Here is a 14353-nt window from a genome sequence, read left to right as displayed (position 1 = left end):
AGGCCAAAATCTTCATTAAGTGTTTATTCTCTTTAGACCAAGGCCCATAACCTCAGATCTAGTTCCTAAATAGCTTCATAATGGATAAACTTTCCAATTTATCCATTAGGATGGTCCACACAACCAAGATCTAGTCTTAAGTCTCAAAAGGACCAAGAATGCATCTTTCTCAGCTAAATTCATTAAGTCCAAGTCTCCAACCTTCAGATCTAAATCAACATAATGTTTATATGGATAAACCTTCCAACTTGATCCATAATAATGTCTCAAGCTTCCAAGATCTAAACTTAAATACACCAAAATAACCTAAATGACCAAAATAACTTGCATGGCTAAGAGGGAAGGCAAAAGATCAAAGTTTTCCTAGTCCATGAGGTCCAAGAAAACATTCTAAACTTGATCAAAAGGTGTTGGAGTCCAAATTTGAAACCTACCATGTTCTTGGGACCTTGGAGAGTAATAAAGTTGCAAAATTTATTCACAACTCTCCCTCAAAACTCATTGAAATGGACCAAAACACCAAATACACTTAGATCCAAAGATGAAATTAAATAAAGCTTAGAACTTTATAACTTACAAAGGTCTAGAAGGTAAATAAAAGTTGAGATATTCAATTAGAAAGCCTCAAGGATATATCTTGCATGAAAACATTGCTCCAAAACAGCCAAAAATGGATGAGAGTGGAGAGGAAGGCTCAAATCTTGGAGATGGAGGCTCAAATCTTGGAGATGGAGGCTAGGATTTCACGTAAGAGGTTCTAGATATGATGAAGGCTAAGAAAATACCATAAAACATAAATCCTTACCTTTAAATACCATGAAAACCCTAAAAGTTTTGTAGGCTTTGGGCTGCATAGTTTTCACATCGTGAGAGTATATTTTCACTTCGTGGGATCAGGCTCCTCTAACATTGTGACAAATTTATGTCACTTCGTGAGGATGAGTTTTCACCCAATTTTGCTCCATCTTCAAACAATCATAACTTCTTCGTTTCAACTCTGTTTTCGGCGTTCTTCAAAGCATAAACTCTATCTAATTAATTATGACTTAAAACACACCGAACTAAAATCCTTAATTCATGAAAGAAGTGTGAAACACACCGAACTAAAATCCTTAATCAAGTGGTTAAAATGACCGTTTTGTGTCAGGTTTGATTGTTGGTGACAGTTTGGGAACACCCGTCAGTTATGCTATTATCTAGTGGTTAAATGTCTGGTTTTTGTGTCAACTATGAATGCTGCAACTATCTGGTGATAGTGTTAGACACGAGACATATTTAAGCATGTTTTGGTCAGAATAAGGGTACAGACGAAAACATACTTCCCATTCTCTTTTCTTGCTCTCAAATTTCTAAGTATTATCCAATTAAAGATTTCGGAATACCACCCAAATACTTCGATTTGAAAGTGTTTAACACGATTCTTAGAATTTACTAGTGATTTTAACCCCAAACATCTAACAAAAATCGAGGTATTTTGTAATCATGTCAAGTGGCGATTCTGTGAAGGACATGAAAAGCAAGTTTGACAAAAGTCGGTGTCACAGCCGATGTGGGATAAAAGCTGCTGTGGGATAAATTGAAGTATCTTGGAAAATTCTTTTTTTTTTCAGAATTACCCCTAAAATGATAACTGAAAGTACATTGTTTTTATAGGACTCGGTTTCAGGGATAAAAGCCGGTGTGGCAGCCGAAATGCTAGTTGTCAGGTTATCAACTAGAAATCCGGAACACATGCTCATTATTGCAAACCCGACACTTCTCATCAAAAAATATGAAGATCCACAACTACGGACAGCTTTATAAGAAATCGATAAAAAAAAGACAAGTGGCGCTTAAAACATTAATCATAAAAAACATTCTTATATCTAGAATCAAACAACATCATTGTTTGTCCTATTCATAATAATCCCAAACTTTTTCCCTTAAAAATATCGATTCATATATTTTACATATTGTATGATGAGTGCATCTACGTCTTTTACATAGACGAGAGATCAAAAGCGAAAGGCGAGTGTATATCCCACCTTTATTTTTATTTTTTTTTTTTATTAATGGACAAATAAGTGCAACTTTTGTCTTATTGACATTAGTTCAGGGTTGTGAGTTGGCCCTGTCATACACATTCGCAGTACAATTTGTTTTGTCTTATTAACAAAAAAATATTAATGATTGTTGATTAGAACAACCTTGACAAAAGTGGCGATTCTATGAAGGACATGAAAATCAAGTTTGACAAAAGTCGGTGTCACAGCCGATGTGGGATAAAAGCCGTTGTGGGATAAATTGAAGTATCTTGGATTTTTTTTATAGAATTACCTCTAAAATGATAACTGAAAGTACATTGTTTTTATAGGACTCGGTTTCAGGGATAAAAGCCGGTGTGGCAGCCGAAGTGCCAGTTGGGTTATCAACTAGCTTTAGAAAAAATCGATAAAAAGAAGACAAGTGGTGCTTAAAACATTAATCATAAAAAACATTCGTATATCTAGAATCAAACAACATCATTGTTTGCCCTATTCATAATAATCCCAAACTTTTTCCCTTAAAAAATATCGATTCATATATTTTACATATTGTATGATGAGGGCATTTACGTCTTTTACATAGACGAGAGATCAAAAGCGAAAGACGAGTGTATATCCCATCTTTAGTTCTTTTTTATTGATGGACAAATAAGTGCAACTTTTGTCTCATTGACATTAGTTCAGGGTTGTGAGTTGGCCCTGTCATACACATTCGCAGTACAACTTGTTTTGTCTTATTAACAAAAAAAATGCTAATGGTCGTTGATTAGAACAACCTTGACAATATTGGTATCGTAATAATTCTAAACACTTCCTTTTAAAAGTAATGAATCGGGTTGGTATAGTTATGTTTGCTCCGATATTTTTAGATATAATGGTGGTATGATGAGGACATTTACGTCTTTTTTGCACAGACAAGAGATCAATAATGAGTTTTTTTGTCCTGTGCTATTTTATTTTTTATGGACAAAAGTTGTAATTTTTGTATATTTACATGGTCTTGATGACAAAGACATAGTTGATATGTAAAAGTTTGGGTCATTTATTGTTTTAAAGAAATAGAAATGAGAATATAATTTAGTTTTTTTTTATGTAAAAAAAAACAACAAAAACAAACACATTACTGGTGTTATGCATGGGGCCTATTTGTTCAACTTATGGCATACGGCAAGTGAAACCCTTTTGACAATCAAGAGATGTGAAGTGAAGAAAGTGATCTATCATCCTGTAGCCATTCTCTTGAGGATGTTAAAATACTAAACAAGACTTATGTGCCTTTTTTATGTGAGTACATTATATCCAATATTGGTGTGGTTGACCAGGTAATAACGTCTATTTGGATAAAATATTTTATGCATAAAGACTCTTTCTTTATCTACATCGAGTAAATTGCTTCACTAAGTGACCATTTTTCCATTTCGTTCCAACTTTGTTGTCACAATATTCATCAATTTCAACGTGAATTGAGTTGTAAGGATAGAGAAATGAGTAAAGGGATAGTGTCTATTATTAAGTTTTTTTTACTTAACTCATTAAGTCATTATGTATGGGTCAAATAAAAAAGTTGTATAGATCAATTACCGAACATATTAAGCTCATTAAGTAAACAAAAAAAAAACTGTTTGAAACTAATATTGTTAGTTATTATTATTTATCAAGGTTTTTTAATTTTTTCCTAATGATATGAAATAGAATTTAGACCCTATTAACTATGAGTTTGAGTCTCTTGAAGTACAAGGGAATGTGAAATGATTTTAAAATTCAATAATCAAGTAATTCTATTGCTATTATTAGAAGAGAACACTTATTTGAAAATTTGGGTAATCATCTATTTAATCTGAGGTCTAAAAGTTTTTTGTTGATCGATAGATTATAATGTTGGTGAATTGTTCACCAATTGTATTTATATGTAATAGATTGACTTGTTGATCAAAATCAATCTTGATGAACATTAAACAAGTAAGGAAGTTGTGTAGTACACACTTGTTTAAGTTTCTATAAGATTCAAAGTAAGGGATAAATGATTTTGGAACTGGAATGATATCGGAACTGAAATGATTTCAGAACTGAATTTTTTTTGAAATGGAAATAGCTCTGATGAGCTCCGATGAATCGGAACTCATTGGAATGGTACTGTTCACTTCCGATGAATCGAAACTAGTTGGAACGGTACTGTTCACTTCCGATGAATCGGAACACGTCGAAACGACACTGTTCATTTCCAATGAGTTGTGACGATCGAAACGCGTCGGAACAAGATTAAGTCAGAACGCGTGTAGTTCGGTGTTTGACCCGTTGGTTCGGTGTTTTATCCGGTTATTAAAACGACCATTTTGTGTCAGGTTTGACTGTTGGTGACATTTTTGGGACACCCGTCGGTTATGCTTTCATCCAGTGGTTAAATGTCTGGTTTTTTGTGTAAGTTATGAATGTTGCAAGTGTCTTGTGACATTTTTAGACATGAAACACATTTAAGAATGTTTTGGTCAACATAAGGGTACACACAAAAACATACTTCTGATTCTCTTTTCTTGCTCTTAAACTTCTGAGTATTATCCACTTGAGGATTTGGAATACCACCCAAATATTTCGATTTGAAAGTGTTTAACACGATTCTCAGAATTTCCTAGTGTTTTTAACCCCAAAAATCTAAAATTAAATGATAAAACAATTTAAAAAAAATTCATTATCAATGGAAAGAAACATGCTTATTTCATGTAAATTAATAAAGTTACGTTGTTTAAAATGAACAAAAATCAAAACATGTTACTAACCTAAAGCATGTTTATATGATATGTATATAGTCATTAGTGTGTAATCTTTTACACAACATTTGATTTTTGAGTAGTTATTTGTAAAAACTTTATAAAATATTATTTTTTTATAGTGAGATCGAGTACAATAAAAAAATACAGTGTAAAATGTAAAAGAAATTTCGATTTTTTTTTTGTTCATTTTATGTCCATTTTTTTCAAGAAAACGGTTTAAAGTGTAAAAGGAATATATTCTTTTGTTTTCATACTTTCTCTAAATTACTATCTTAAGAACAAAGTAATTTATACGATATAGTAAGAATCAATTAATAAAAGTATTTAGAAAAATAAAATTAGAAAACTTACGGAATATAACAAATACCGTAACCTTCTTATAGTAACTGATAATGAGTGGTGATTTTTCGTACCTTGCGGCGAGTTTATTAAAATTTTCAATTGAATAAATTAATTGAAAATATTGATATTTATTGGGTTATTGTCACTTTAGCCCTGCAAACTTTAATATATTGGTTTAAATAATCTTCTGACTATTTTTTGCATTTGAATGACACAAATTATTGTTTTACCGTTTTAAATGGTCCCTTTATACAAATAACCTAGTGAGTCAGCATAGACTCACTACTAAGTCACCTCATTGTCACGCATGCAAGGATTTATTACTGCCATTAAATACCAACAACACCCCCAACAACCTTTAGACTAGAGGCAATCGGTGGTTTAGGTGGGAATCTTAAACATGGACAAATCCATGTGGGGTTTTATGCAAAAACAAACCTAAAACTTCTTTACTATTTTTGGCCAAAACACCCTCGGAGAAGAACCCTAAAATAACGTCAATGTCGACTCCACCACCTTCAACCGACTCCTTAAATTCTCATGAAGATATCAACTACAATGTGATCCATTCCATCTTCATTGAATGTGATTAGAAGATTGCAGACAACCAAAGAGAAATGCAGCGGTTGAAGGACCAGCTTGGACAAGACTACATTGTCAAACTTGAAGGATCACAAGTTGGATGACCATGACAATAAGTTTCAAGTTTTTGGTGTTGCGATGGGTGGCATGGTGGTAGGGATGCTCGTGTTGCTGGTGGTTGTGCTCCATTTTGTTGTCAAGCTTGGGCGAAGGGTGGTTATGAAGCATATAAGTATTTAGATTTTGTGTTTTTTTGGCGATATATGTCGATGATTGTAAAAGAACTGTCTTCATGACAGGAATTTTCTAACCTTACTCCAATGATGAATGAAAAACATGATCAAGTCAGGTGTTTTGATGTAACATTTTTGTTTTTGTTATTTTCTTATTTTCTGACATACAAAAAAATATGTCACCAGTGAATGTTAAGTGGGAAGAAGGAAAAAGTATTGTGTTAGTGAACCCCACATGCCTTACATGGTGTGGTATTTGAGTCTTTTCCACGTACTCGAAATCTGAAAAAAGCTTCTTCTCTACCTACCCGTTTCATTCTCTCACTTTGTTTGCTCCTTCATATACTCCCCACTGTTAAGCAAGATAACGAATAACATGGAATGTGGATGTGGAAGTACTGCAATAATACAAACATCGCAGACTAGCAATAGCCCCAGAAGACCATTTTATGCATGTCCAAACAAGGTAAATTGTAGTTTGTTCATGTTCTTAATTTAATCCTTTTTTTTTTTTTTTTTTTTTTTTTTTTTTTTTTTTTTTTTTTAATCGAGGCACATTATTGCAAACAGGAAGCTTGTTCAGGTTTTATAGCTTAGGTTGATGAAGTAAAGTGCAACACTGAAGGTGTGATCGTACGTGGGTTGATTAGGTCGAAGAAAAAGCTTCAATTCGAGGTGTTTAAGTTGAATTTGTACTTAGTCTGTAGTTGGATTTTTTTGTTTAGTTATGTACAAGTTGTAATCAAAGTCATTTGGGTTAAATTATGAACAAGCTGTCATGTAAGTGACGTTTAAAACTTATAATGGTTATGTGATTTTCTTTGTTATGGATGTTTACCATGAATGGTTGTGTAATTTATTCATATTAATTAGTTTATTGTATTACCCTTTAAGTTATTGTATTAAATCATCTACTCAATGTTCACCATTGCATTACATTAAGTAAGTTGCTATACAAGGATCACAACCATTATCAACACTTATTGGACATGTGTCCACTGAATGTATAAGGACCACATGTTCCCTTGTAACCAAACCAAATTAGCATTGTTTCCTTAAACTATTGACCCCATGTACACTGGGTAACATGCAACATGCACTAGGCATGAGATTTATAGCCGGAAAACCGGAACCGGAACCGGTTGAACTAGAATATGCTAAACCGGTCCGGGTATTGGGTTTTAGGAATAGCCTTATTCGGGTTTCGGGCATTCCGGGTATTGGTCCACCGGGTCCGGGTAAAAGAACCGGAACCGGGTAATTGGGCCGGAAACCCGAAATGTTGAGAGTTTTTAAGCTACGTCGACTTAGTCATTAGCTTAATCGGATACGTATGCACATCATTGTCTTCATATTTTTCACATTGTTCGATGGTGCTCTTCAATCTGTGATCGGTATTCCTCTTCATTATTGATTTTTTCCTTACTTGGCCATTGTGATCGACATCAACCTACTCTCTGTGATCACGTAACTAGCAAATAAAAATCAATTCACACCTTTACTCTCTGTGATGACGTACTAACCAATTGTATTTATATTTATTAAGCATCTTTAGAAAATTGAAATTTGGTGGTTTGTCTCTTACTAACAAATTGTATTTGTATTTATGAGCATCTTTAGATTACAACAGCCTTCTTAAAATGATTAAACATAAAATGCCTTATTATGTACAAAATAGTGAATCATTAGTAATTTACAAATTCGTTCGTTATCGTATATTGTTTTGATGAGTTTGATCCAATGCCATAAGAAAATCCAAATTGTTAGACTTTATACTCAGCAAATTAAAACCATAACAGAAAATTCAAACATTCAAACCAATTATATTCAAACCAATTATATATAAGATGATAGAACCCTAAAAAAGTGTTGACAAATAAACTAATGCTAGTTATCTAAAGCCTAAAATATTCCAACATGACACATTAAAACCACTTTTTATGAGTCTGATCCAATTAATTAATATATGTAAAATTCTTAAAATCTATGATCTTCATTGAAAATTAAATTTCATTTCCTTAGGTTACAGTTTTTTTATATATATATATATATATATATATATATATATATATATATATATATATATATATATATACAAAAATTCAGTTTTTTCTTCATTTTTCCGGTTCTAAATCCACTTTACCCGGTTTCATTCTATCCATTTTGACATTTCCGGTTTTTTCGGTTCTAGACCCACTTAACCTGGCCACATACCCGGAATCGAACCGGAACTGGTTTGTATATACCGGTCCGGTTTTCGGGTCTTCAAATCCTTCAATTCCGGTTTTCGGGTTTTCCGGGTCCGGTTCTAACGTGTCGGGTTTGGACCCACTTTCATCCCTAACATGCACATTCATTACATAACAACCAAACAAGTACAAATATGTCTGAAATAACCATTCACTGATTTTGATCCACTATATGCTGCTTCTACTCCTTCACCATTTGGTTTGGATCCTTTATGTCCTTCACCAACCTCATCATTTTTACTGCATGTTGTTTTCTGTAACGCCTGTGTGTCAGGACTAAGCATTGGTAGATGATGTAATAGTCTAGGTCAACTGTTGTAACTCTTTTTGAAGTAATAAAAATGAAAAATTTGAGTATTATGTGAATTATGTGTTTTATACTTAATTATGAAGGTATAATTAATAAAGAATAAAAATAAGCGTCAAATTTAAAGTGAGAGATAAGCACTATATCTTTACATAAAGTTGTAGTGGTTGAAACGAGGATTTCAGGGATATAAAGAACGCTGAAATTCAAGTTATAACGAAGAAGTTATGACCCGTCGAAGTTTCGCGACGGAACCGGCACGACACCGGGAAGACGTAAATAGTGAATTTACGATAGAAGAATTTTTAGCCTGGTGATCTAAACAAAAGTTTTAGTAAACGTTAAACCGAGAACATACAAAAAAAGAACGCCGAAATCTGATTTCGTAAGAGGAAGTTATGAATTTTCTAAGATTTGACATAGTAGTGCACGACCCGAAACTCGAATTTAAGATCGAGCGGTTTTTGGCCAACACGACCTAAATGAGAGTTGAATATTTCATTAATAGGAACTCAAAAATAAAAAGACAGATGAAAACAGAGTCCGTATGTAGAAGTTATGAATTTTACGCGGTCATTTAACAGTATAATCTCCTCCTACTGTTAAATTTAAGATCTGTCGAGAATTAGCTGACAGAGTCAAAAGGAAAGTTGTAGATTTTGTTTTTACCTACGCGTGGATATAAAGAACGTCGAAAACGGAGCTTGTATGTGAAAGTTACGGGGTTTAGAAGTCGGCAGGGTGCTGCTGCAAAAGGGGTGACGTGACACAATGTAGGCCACCCACGTTCTGCCACCAGAATGGTGACACCTAGCCTGGACTCAACGAGTAGAAGTACCAACTCGTCGAGTAGAGCTGTTTCACAGCTTATAAATAGAGGTGCCGGGTTCAACACTTCTCTCACACCTTCAACCTTCATTTTTGTGACAACTCGATATTTGGAGGCAATATGATGGAACGCAAGTCAAATTTAGGTCAAAAATTAACTTTCCTAAAATCTTATTTGGGTTAAATAAAGTAGTAGAAATTGTATCAAGGTTTTCATACATATAAAGAACCTTAAAATCCGAGTTATAACGAAGAAGTTATGACCAACCGAAGATTCTCGGCAAAACCAACAATACTGATAGACAGAAAATGCGAAGTTTCAGTACAATACTTTTTAGCCTTAGGTATCTAAATAAAAGTTTTAGATATCATTAAACCGTAAACGTGCATAAAAAGAACATCCAAATCTGACTTCGTATGAGGAAGTTGTGATTATTCTAAGTTACAGATATATAACAGTAGACAGCTAAAAACTCGAAATAGAGATCGAGAGACTTTTAGCCAACACGATCTAAATGAGAATCGACGGACTCAACAATACTAGCGCAACGGTAAAAAGTCTGACGGAAACGGACATCGGATGAAGAAGTTATGGAACTTTAACGGACTTTTCCTGTCCCGACCTATTATAATATAATATTAAAAATAAAGTCAAGATTTGCCGACGGAGTCTAAACGAAAGTTGTAGATCGTAGTCTCACCTTCGCGTGGATATAAAGAACGTCGAAAACAGAGTTCGTATGAGGAAGATATGAATTTTTGAAGTTTACTAATTAATTAATAAATAAATTTAATTAAAATCCGGTATTATCCGAAGAAGGAGTCATCGGACCAATCCAGGTTACGCCCAGCATACTCGGATGCTAGGCTCCGACTCATCCACATCGCTCCGATGCTTCGACCGAGGATGCGCTCATGCATGACGTTGCGTACGCCCAGCGTACGCGAGGCTTCCAGACCCTATAAAAGGGATGCGAGGGTGCCGGCCAATTTTGCTCATTTCCTTCCTTTCTCGCGCCGAAGCTCTGCGTTTCAACCCTCGGAGCCATCCCAAAGTCCCGGCTTTCATATCCAAGTATGGAATGAAGTTTCACGCTCCCGAGATTTCCGAGATTCCCGAGAATCTCGAGATATCCGCTTTCTCGAGTAGAAGTTCTGCTTGGTTTTCGTCTGGCCTTCTTCAATCTATCAAGTGAGTTCATACCCCTATAATCCACACTTTTAAATGTTTTATAAATGTTTTTATACGCTTTTAAGGGGGGGAATACAAGTAAAACACACGATTATTATCGTATGTTATATAAAGTTTCATTATACACATTTTATCAACGGAATCACATGTGATTTATAACTATTATAAGGAAACTTTCATATGCAAAATGTATCACGATAACATCATATCTTTTGAAATGAAAAGTGTTGTTATTATTGTATAAATCAAACACACTACTTATACTGTATGTATATGTGTCCATCTTAGGCACTACAAAAATTATATCTTTCATAACAAGTGGGCATTTCACTAGGGATTACTATACAAACGAGACACACTTTTAGAAAACTATAATAGGTACAGTTTTATGAGAACATCACGAACTTTTATATACCAGAAATACTATTGCAAGGAGATGCATTCATATACAAGAACAAACGAACACTTTCATAGATACTTCAATTAGTTTTCACAAACGTTTTTACATGTTGAAACACTTTTAGAAACTGTCTTACAAACTGTAGGTTTCCTTTTGAGTCTGTTATATTTGTGCTTCAAAGAAAGGTTTTCTCACACTTAAACTGTATTGTCAAACGGTCTTTCTAACCGATTTATAAACTGACATCAAGTCATAAATTCTTATTTATTAAACTTTTCAAAAGTTTTACAAAACTTCTTTTATGCTTTTATATTATAAATTGCATGCCTCTATATGTATAGTTATATAAGAAATGTTTAAAATACTTAGGAAGGCTATCCACCCTGTTTCCTTTTCCTCGATTTGGATGTGGTCTGGTGGGATATCGGGTACTCTTCCGAAGGTCATTTAAATATTAGTTATATATCATGTGTACATATATGGTCATAAATGTTCCATCAGTTAATTCAGTTCTGATACTCTTGGGTAGCAAGGGTGTATAATCCTACTTGGACACTCATTAATTACATTCTAGTAAACTATTATAGGAATAGTTTAGGGTATACAAAACATTATCCCTATTACAAGAAATTACACCAGAGTCACTTCATCACTAAGTTGATAGTTGCTAAGTGGATACACTAAGGCTATATGTAATTAGGATGTTATAGACTTAGAATCTATGAAAATTTTACTTCACCCCTATTCTGTGTGAATACTGAGTTAAGGTCACTTATTCGAAGGTCTATCCTGTTAGATTACACATAGCTGGTATGCACTTCACAAATAGCGATGTAACTAATGAAGGTTTTATAAATAATTATCTAGATAGTTCGTCTAATAATTATTCTCTTACCCTTAAATTCTCGCATAGAAAACATAGCTGGACTCCATCCCCACGGCAACCAGTATCTCCCGAACGAAGTCATAGCTGGTTGGTTTGGAGAAGAACCAGAGAATGATCATCTTATCCCTTTGAATGATCACCGTGATGAAAACCTTTCAGACGATGCTAATCCCGAACCAAAGGTTGAGAACCTACCCCGAGAAACTCCCTTTCCAATTCCTAACCCTCGTCCAACTTTTCATGGCCCGACGCCTGAGTCGGTGGAATGCTTGGGAAACATGGAGCCAAGGACAAGATCAGCCCATGCCATTTATTGGCGACCGAAACTTTTACGACCTGAGCAATGGGGGACTCAGCATGCAGAATCTTGCCAATCATGGTCCGCAGAGTGGCCCGAAATGAGATTCAAGGCAGGACAACCCTACATCAGATTGCCAAAGTTGTCGCCAATGCAAGAATGCATACCCTCCGCACCATTCATCTAGAAGATGCTCACGAGAGATCAGAGAGAAACCATGAGACCCTGCTGCAAGCACTAGCTGAAAACCCGAGCCAAAGTCATAGAGCTCCAAGTACGCCGGAGAGTGTACGAGAGATACCTGCTTGATATGGAACGCCAACTAACCGAACTAAGGGTTCACCATGGGGGTGACTGTCGCCAGTAAGAGATACCTTACCTCCTTTTTTTTTAAAGAACCGTGTTCCTGTCTATGTTGTGTGTAGTACTTTCTATGTGACTACCTTGTACTGTAAGTACTTTTGGTTAGGTCTTTATGATGTCAAGAACTATCTCCTATGGATATGATGTAAGGCCTTTTACAAGGTCATTTTCCCAAACATTTATGTCATAAATATCAAAGGTATTGACAGTCGGCTAACTTCTGTGTCATTCTTTATTCAAGTACTCTTATCATAATTTCATTGGAATCTATCTGAATCATGCTTTAGTCAAGTCATTTGGCCATAGTAATTTAACTCCGGAAACATTTCCAAGTCTCTTTTAGTGGTTGGATCATGTTATTCACCAACCAACGATACCTCGGCTTGAACGACAAGCATCTTGAGACCATTCTATGAACTTACTTCCACTCATTCTAGGACTACATCCTAGGGATGTAGGTCAACCCTTCATAAACACACTTCCACTCAGCACTAGGACTGCATCATAGGGATGTAGGTCGAACTTCCGCAAACATACTTCCAATCTGTACTAGGACTGCATCGTAGGGATAATCATGTCGTCATCCAGAAACGATCAGCCGAGCGCCGAAACCCCTATCCTCCATATCGACGCCACTACATTACTAGCTGCAGTAGCAGCTGCTGTGACAACTTTCCTTACGCACATCAACTCAGGCAACACAATCAAGGCTGAAAAAGGAACCGTGAGTTTCGATGGTAGTACCAAACCGGGAAACCAACAAATGGAAACAATCATGGAATTGCGAAGCCTAAAGACCGAAAAGAAGAGACGCTATCGTAAAGCCCTAAGGGAGTGCAAGAGAGCCCAAAGACTTGCCATACCACAACCACCAGTGGCAACTCCGGCAGAACGCTTTAGGAAGCAATTTCCAAGGTGGAGTAATGAGGAAGGCACTCGTGTCCACATAACACTGGCTAAGCACCGCAATCCCGTCAACAATGCAAGTACTAGCCAGTCATGCCACCAATGCGGTGAAATAGGGCACTTCAAGAAGGATTGCCCTATAGCAAAGAACTCTAGCGCAGATGGGAAGATTCTCAGGATCACAGCTTCAGGAGAGCCTACTCCGGAACCCTCGTTAGTGTAACTTAGGCGTGTCGTTGTAACAGACTTATAAACCATCCAAAACTAGTGCAACCAGAGTCTTATCTTTTGCAGGATCCCGTCGGTTTAGGGATGCTCGTGCTGCGTATACTTGCCTTTCGAAGCATACCTTATTCGCAACAATAGTCTTGTAGAAGTCTAAAGTACCTTAACTCTGTTGATGGTTGCACGGTTGTGTTTTGTCTGTAAACATCTTATGTTCAAATCTAATGTCTTTAAGTTTCCTTATGATTCCGACATTATCATACTACTTGATTCAATTCTATCCTCACAAAAACAGCTTCATACGTACATCTCTTCCTCCGAAATAGTCTTTCTAGCAAAACCGTCATTCCAGAACAACAAAGTACTCGTACATAGAGCACCTCATGTTACTCATCCCTTCCGAAGAAAAACTCAGCAAACTGCACCGAAGTACCACTTGTGCGGTACGTCAAGTTCAATCCAAAGACCCACAGTTTCAAGCTTATTTATATATGACTCGTATACCCGAGACTGTGATTGATGAACCTGGTATGGGTTCTACTATGAACTTCAGGACGGAGACTGCCCAAGACTACGAGTGATCGTGCTGCCATGCGAATAAACTTAGAAGCCCAACACATGCCCTATCTGTCGATTGGGACAAGAAAGACAGATAGAACAAAAGTACCTATCCTTTATCCTAAATTCATGAGTAATCATACTTTATTTTAGATCTTCACAACATCTAATCAACCACAAGGTTCTGACTTC

General features: G+C 35.6%; 1 long non-coding RNA gene across 1 annotated transcript; it reads left to right on the top strand.

The window, feature by feature from the left end:
• Positions 1–5566: 5566 nt before the first annotated feature.
• LOC122194622 (uncharacterized) lies at positions 5567–6776 on the top strand. Its single transcript, XR_006183979.1, has 2 exons — positions 5567–6415; positions 6520–6776. It is a non-coding gene; the product is annotated as an uncharacterized LOC122194622 (long non-coding RNA).
• The last annotated feature ends 7577 nt before the right edge of the window (positions 6777–14353 follow it).

The sequence above is a fragment of the Lactuca sativa genome, chromosome 6 (assembly GCF_002870075.4).
Source record: "Lactuca sativa cultivar Salinas chromosome 6, Lsat_Salinas_v11, whole genome shotgun sequence".
Taxonomy (NCBI): Eukaryota; Viridiplantae; Streptophyta; class Magnoliopsida; order Asterales; family Asteraceae; genus Lactuca; species Lactuca sativa.
Note: the sequence above shows the minus strand (reverse complement) of the source record. Positions and strands in the feature narration are given on the sequence as shown.